Below are 6,000 nucleotides of genomic sequence, written 5' to 3'. Positions count from 1 at the left end.
AAATCCTTGACTTGGGGCGAGCACAACTGAGAAACAATGAAATCAGTATGTGATCAACATTATTCTCTTCATGAATCAAAAAACCACAACGATGTACCAGCCACTGGGAATAAAACTAACTCTGGGAGCCATTGTGCAGCTGAAAAACTGTAGCAGTGGGGAACAAAGTGACATGGACCCCCTTATGCATCCAAAGGAGATCGCTTTATGGTAGAATCAGCCCCTTTCTGTACTGTGAAAAATGCCCATCACTTGTTTTAAAATTTTAAAAGTTTAATAGTAATAAAATGGTTATAAAAATAAGAATACAAATTAGTGCAATAAGAATTTGGACAATCAGAGTTAGGACAATAAAGGACAATATAAAGGCAAAGAATTATGAATGTTTGGATGCTTTCCTCAAAAAATCATGCCCACTAACAAAGGATTAACCCTTAAAAGCAGTAGCCTGTTGCATATTCATATATCTCATATATGATGCAAACTTTCCTTTCAAACTAGATTTTTCTGTTTATTGTTAACTTCTCCCCCTTCTTCTTGTAAATCATGGTTTGGGTCCACGGAGTTTGAAAGGAGGTAGAAGCAGCCTGGTTCTTCCTGATAAGGAGGCAATAATTCTTCTCTTTGGGATTTTAGTGTCTTGTTGCTGTTATCTCTGTGCGAAGAATTTCTTGATTATGTTATCCATTCCTTGAGCTAGTTAGAAAAATATCTTACATTGCATAGTTTCTATTTTAATATTATGTTGTAGCCTAAAACTATATTTAACATACTGTTTAAAAGGATTAATACAGCATAACTTTCTAACATAACACATATAATATTCATTTTAATATTTGCGACAAGCCAATCATATAATACGCATTTTCCACATATACCTTTAACTTTAACCTGACATAACTGAAACCAAACCGAGACTTAACAGAACTGAACAGGAAGAATGCACCCATTGGCTGGCTCAGCTGCCATGCTGCTGTCCATGCGTCCCACCATCCAATCAGATTCCTGCTCATACACCCTCCTCGTGTTCCTCCAGCCAATCACAATCTCACATCCAGCTGACTGACTCCTCACTCCCAGCTGCCTCTCGCCCCTCAGACCATTCCCGCCCATCCCGGCTGTGGCTGTGTCTTTCCGTGGGGCTTTCTGGTGAGCGTGAGCCGTAACCACTCTGATAATTATTACCCCATGTCCTGCAGAAAACTACGGCATCATTGCTACCACAGAGAGATGGTGGGATAAGTCACATGACTGCAATGGGTGGCTGCAGATTCCGAAGGGACAGGCAACGAAGTAACCAAGTTGGGGTAACCATATGTGTGAGTGAGTGTTTTGACTGCTTTGAGCTTAATGATGCCAATGATAAGGTTAAATGCATAGGTTTATGGTTAAGTATTGGGGAGGAACATTGACTGTCATAGACTGACCAACCAGGAAGAAGAGGCAGACAAAACCTTTTATAAGCAGCTGAAAAAATCCCCACAATCACTGGTCCTTGTTCTTGTGTGGGATTTCAGCTTACCAGATGTCTGCTGGAAATACAACACAGTGGAGAGAAAAGAGTCTATGAGGTTTCTGGAGTGCATGGAAGAGAACTGCCTGACACAGCTGGAAAGTGAGACAACCAGGGAAGCTGCCCTGCTGGACTTGCTGTTTGTGAGCAGAGATGGACTGGGCGGGGAGTGACAGCTGAGGCCATCCAGACACAGCGATGAAGTGACAGAGGTTTTGATATTGGAGAAATAAGGAAGGAGGAGGGCAGAACTGCCCCCCTGGACTTCTGGAGAGCAGACTTGGGTCTGTTTAGGAGACTGATTGAGAGCCCCTTGGGAAGCAGCCCTGAGGGGCAGAGGGGTCCAGGAAGGCTGGACACTTTTCAAGAAGGAAATCTTCAAGGCACAAGAACAGGCTGTCCCCATGTGCTGAAAGACAAGCAGGTGAGGAAGAGACTGGCCTGGCTGAACAGAGAAATTTGGCTGGAACTCAGGGAGGAAAAGAACATTTATCGCCTCTGGAAAAAGGGGCAGGGAACTCAGGAGGACTTATGAGGATGTTGGGAGGTTAGGCAGGGAGAAAGTTAGAAGGGCCAAAGCCCAGTTAGAAATTAATCTGTCCCATGCTGTAAGAGATAAATGGATAGTTTTCTGTGTTTCTATAGATACATCAGGAGGGCCAAGGAGACCTTCTATCCCTTCCTGTAGTGAGAAAAAATTTCCACAAAGGATGAGGAAGAGGCTGAAGTACTTAATGCTTTCTCTGGACCTGACTGTGCTGGTCAAGAGCAACTGAACATCAACTGGTGTGTGCCCAGATGGCAAACAAAGCCAATGGTACCTGGCCTGTATCAAAGATAGCACAGATGAAGTTATTTGCTACCGCCTTAATGGTATAGTTATGAGCTGAGTTTGCACAATTTTGTTGCAAATTTGATACTTTCACGCACTTGGATCTGGTTTCTTCCAGCAGCAAACTCACTTGCACAGAAGAGGTCAGTTGTTGAGTTGTCTTGAGCATGTTTTGGAAGCAATCTGTCTTTGACACTATCTTATGTCAAATGCTGTACCCCTCTTTGGTGTGCAGAGGGGCCACAACAAACCATCTAAGACCCTTCCATTATGAGCTAAATGCCAGAACATTCCATCTCAGGCTGTACTATCTCACCCGTCCACTAAGAGCTCGTGGCCAGAACATGCCTAGAAGGCCACATTCTCCCACCACAGCCCACAGTTCACACTGGGGAAGGGTGGCAGTGGCTGTAGCCGGGTCAGGGGTCTGCACCCCTCACAGAACCAGGGAACACAGTTGTTGGTGGCCTTGGCACCAGCCTGGTGGTTGACACCATGACATGGTGTGTTGGGGGCTGGGGGCCTCATGCATGTAGTCACCCTTTGTCCCGCTGCGGTCTGGAGCAAGCCCTGGGCAGCCTTGGGAGAAGGAGGTGAGGACGTGGGAGCTGGAAGCACTATGGATTGAGCTGGAGCAAGAGTGCTCCTGGACCCAATAGCAGCCCTGCTGCCCCACTGCAACCCTGCAGCTGATTCAAGCCTGGCTGATTGAATTGAATGGTCAGTATGAGAAGCTAAATTAAATCAGTCAGCAGCTGTTTCAGGAATTGGAATGGCCAGAAAGATCCAGCTCTGTCATTTCCAAGCTGCAGCAGGCTAACCTGGAAGCAGACAAGGAATCTGTCCTCCTGGAGGCTGTGAGTAAGCAACTGGCAGAGCTTCAAGCATTTGGAGCTTAATATAACCATGATCCTCTTGATGGTCCCAATGAGTGGCCTGAACTAGAGCTTCTTCTCATTTCTGGACAGTGTTTACATCTTTGGAGATACGTATGAAGATGGTTGGTATGTGGGAGAACTGCATGATGGCACAAGAGGATTTGTCCCGTCCAGTCTTGTAGAAGAAGCTGAAGTGATGGACGCCCTGATGGCACCACATCTGATGGAGACCAACTGATGGTGTCTCCAGGGGCTAATGCTTAGAGGATGCGGAGGATGCCCACTCTTCTTATATCTTCCTGTTAAATGTTTTCTTAATGATCTATGTCATCTCCCTGTCCTGTGTATATGTGAATAGAAAGGACAAGATGCATTCTGGGCAGGGGTACCAGAGGGCAGATGATGGCAGCATTCACGGAATCCATACCCGTGTGTGCTTGCGACTGTAGAGTGTCACATATGTGCCTACACTAGTGACATCCTTCCTCTCTGCCAGCCCAGGACAAGGCACCAGGCTGGCTTCCAGCAGCCAGGCAGGTCTGTACTGTACTGAACTACAGCAGCACAGCAGGAGAGGTCCTGTTCTGGAGTGGCTGGAAGTTGTCTAGGGATGGCTAGTCTTGACATCCCTCAGCGCTCTGGGTCTCTGGGTTGCATGGGGGAAGCTGAATCCTGCTTCATCCCCAGGGCTTCCTGCTGGGGATGAGATGACTGTACTGCTTCAGCTGAGTCCCTGCCCTGCACAGGATTCAACCAACATCTCCCTGTCACTGCCTGTGTGTCCTTGTTTTGTTGTGGGTCAAGGATACCAGAGACCAGAGGGAAATATTTACACCTTTTGCAGACATCCGTCTCTGGTAGGACAAACCTGCTTTCAGAATCAGTCTTTCTCCTCTCTTTAGCTGATTGGTGATTATTTCAGTCAGCTAAAAGATGATTTATTGAGGGTGACTCTGCTGCCCTTTTTCCATATGTCGTCACTAGGAGCTGTCAGACCTGGAGCCCCGGGACATCTCCAGGGAGGCCAAAAGGGGCAGAGAATGTGGCACCTTGGTCTGGCAGGGTGTGAGTCTAGGTGTGTACCCAGAGGTACCCAGAGGTACCCAGGGCTGTCCTTCTGAGCAGGGTCTGTGTGCCAGGGCAGGAACTCTGCTGCCTGCCAGGGTCAGCGCTCAGCCAGCCCAGGGAGCTTCCCAGAGCACTCTGGGGAGAAGCTGGGGGTGGAAGGAACCACGCTGGGAAGGGCAGAATCCTGTTTCTCTTGAGAGGATGCTTCATGGGCCAGGGCTGTTCACAGCTCCACACCATCATCAGGATATTTCGGATGGCAGTTTTGAAGAAGAATATCAAAGCAGGGGTTGAATGAAAGGGAAGGAGTCTGTGCATTGTGTTTTCTCCTCTTGGTTCCCTGAGTTGGCAGACTGCATTTTGGAAAAGGCACCGAGCCCTCAACTCTCATTAGGACTTGGCTGCCCTGCTCCTCAGGCCCTGCACACACCTCTGTCCCTGGGCAGTGTGCTGCTGCCAGGAGATCTTTGTAGGGCAGTGCTGAGGACGCAGCGGGTGGGAAGGGGTCTGTGAACACTGACAGGGAGGAGTTGTAGGAACCAGAAACAGCTCCTGGCAGAGACATCTCCAGGCAGGGAGGGAGAGGAAAGTGCCACCCAAAATGCCTTGGTGATTCAGGCTCCTCTCTGCCATCCCCTGCAGTGCAGATGCCTTAGCCAGAGCCAGGTTACCTGACAGGAGAGACACCGTGATCAGGAACAGGGTATTCTCAGGGCAAGCCTCACCTCCTACACTAATTTTTCTTCACCTGAAGGATTGAAAGGCATTGAGCACTGGTGCAGTGTAGCAGTGTGGGGTTTAGATGTAGCAGCATGGTTGCTGCTACCTATACTTATTTCCCAATAAGCATCTCCTGTGGAAAAGCCACTTGGGGAAGCATTCAGGCAAAACCATCAAGTCCACACACACCACGTTCAGCACGGCTGGCTCAGTGAAGAGAGGCAGAGGGGCTTTTTGTACGGTCAGTTCCAGCAAGGTTTATTTCAACACGCCGAAGGGAAGCCAGAGACAAAAGTCAGGACTGTGTGCTCTGCACAAGATTAAGTAGGGGAGGGCATGGGGGTGCCACAAAGGGCAGGGCAAAGGGCTTTGGCTTTCAGGGAAGATGGGGCTGGCCACCAGGGATACCACAACCAATGAGGAAACAGGGAAAGGACGAACCAGGGGAATTTGGGATATATGGAGGAAGGAGCTGGGATGGATCAGTGTTAAGCAAGAGTCCATGAGGAAGTCCTTTCCATTTGCCCAGGTGGAGTAAGCTCTATGGTGAGTCTCTCCAAGGCAATGCTCTGGGGATTTCCCTGAGGGGGAAAGATTCCGAGGATTCCATAGCACAGGTTGCCCAGGACAGTGGTGAAGTCACCATCCCTGGAGGGATTTAAAATATGTGTAGAAATGCCACTTGGGGATGGGTTTAGTGGTGGTCTGGACAGTGCTGGGTTAACAGCTGGACTTGTGGTATTGGTGATCTTAAAGGTACTTCCTAATTTAAACAATTCTTTGCTTCTAAGCCCCTGCTCTGTTCTCCCACCCACCAAAGTCTCTGCTGTTAAGGCCATTGGTACAAGGATGAGGTACCTCCTCAGCAACCCAACCTCTGATGAGGAGATACCTCCTTGTGCCCATATATCTTCCCTGACCTGCCCCACTGGCAGGAGCATTGGGGTATTTCTCTCTGTTTCCCTTCTTTGTCACCATCTCATCTGGGG

Source organism: Camarhynchus parvulus, chromosome 28, assembly GCF_901933205.1.
Source record: "Camarhynchus parvulus chromosome 28, STF_HiC, whole genome shotgun sequence".
NCBI classification, from domain to species: Eukaryota; Metazoa; Chordata; class Aves; order Passeriformes; family Thraupidae; genus Camarhynchus; species Camarhynchus parvulus.
Note: the sequence above shows the minus strand (reverse complement) of the source record.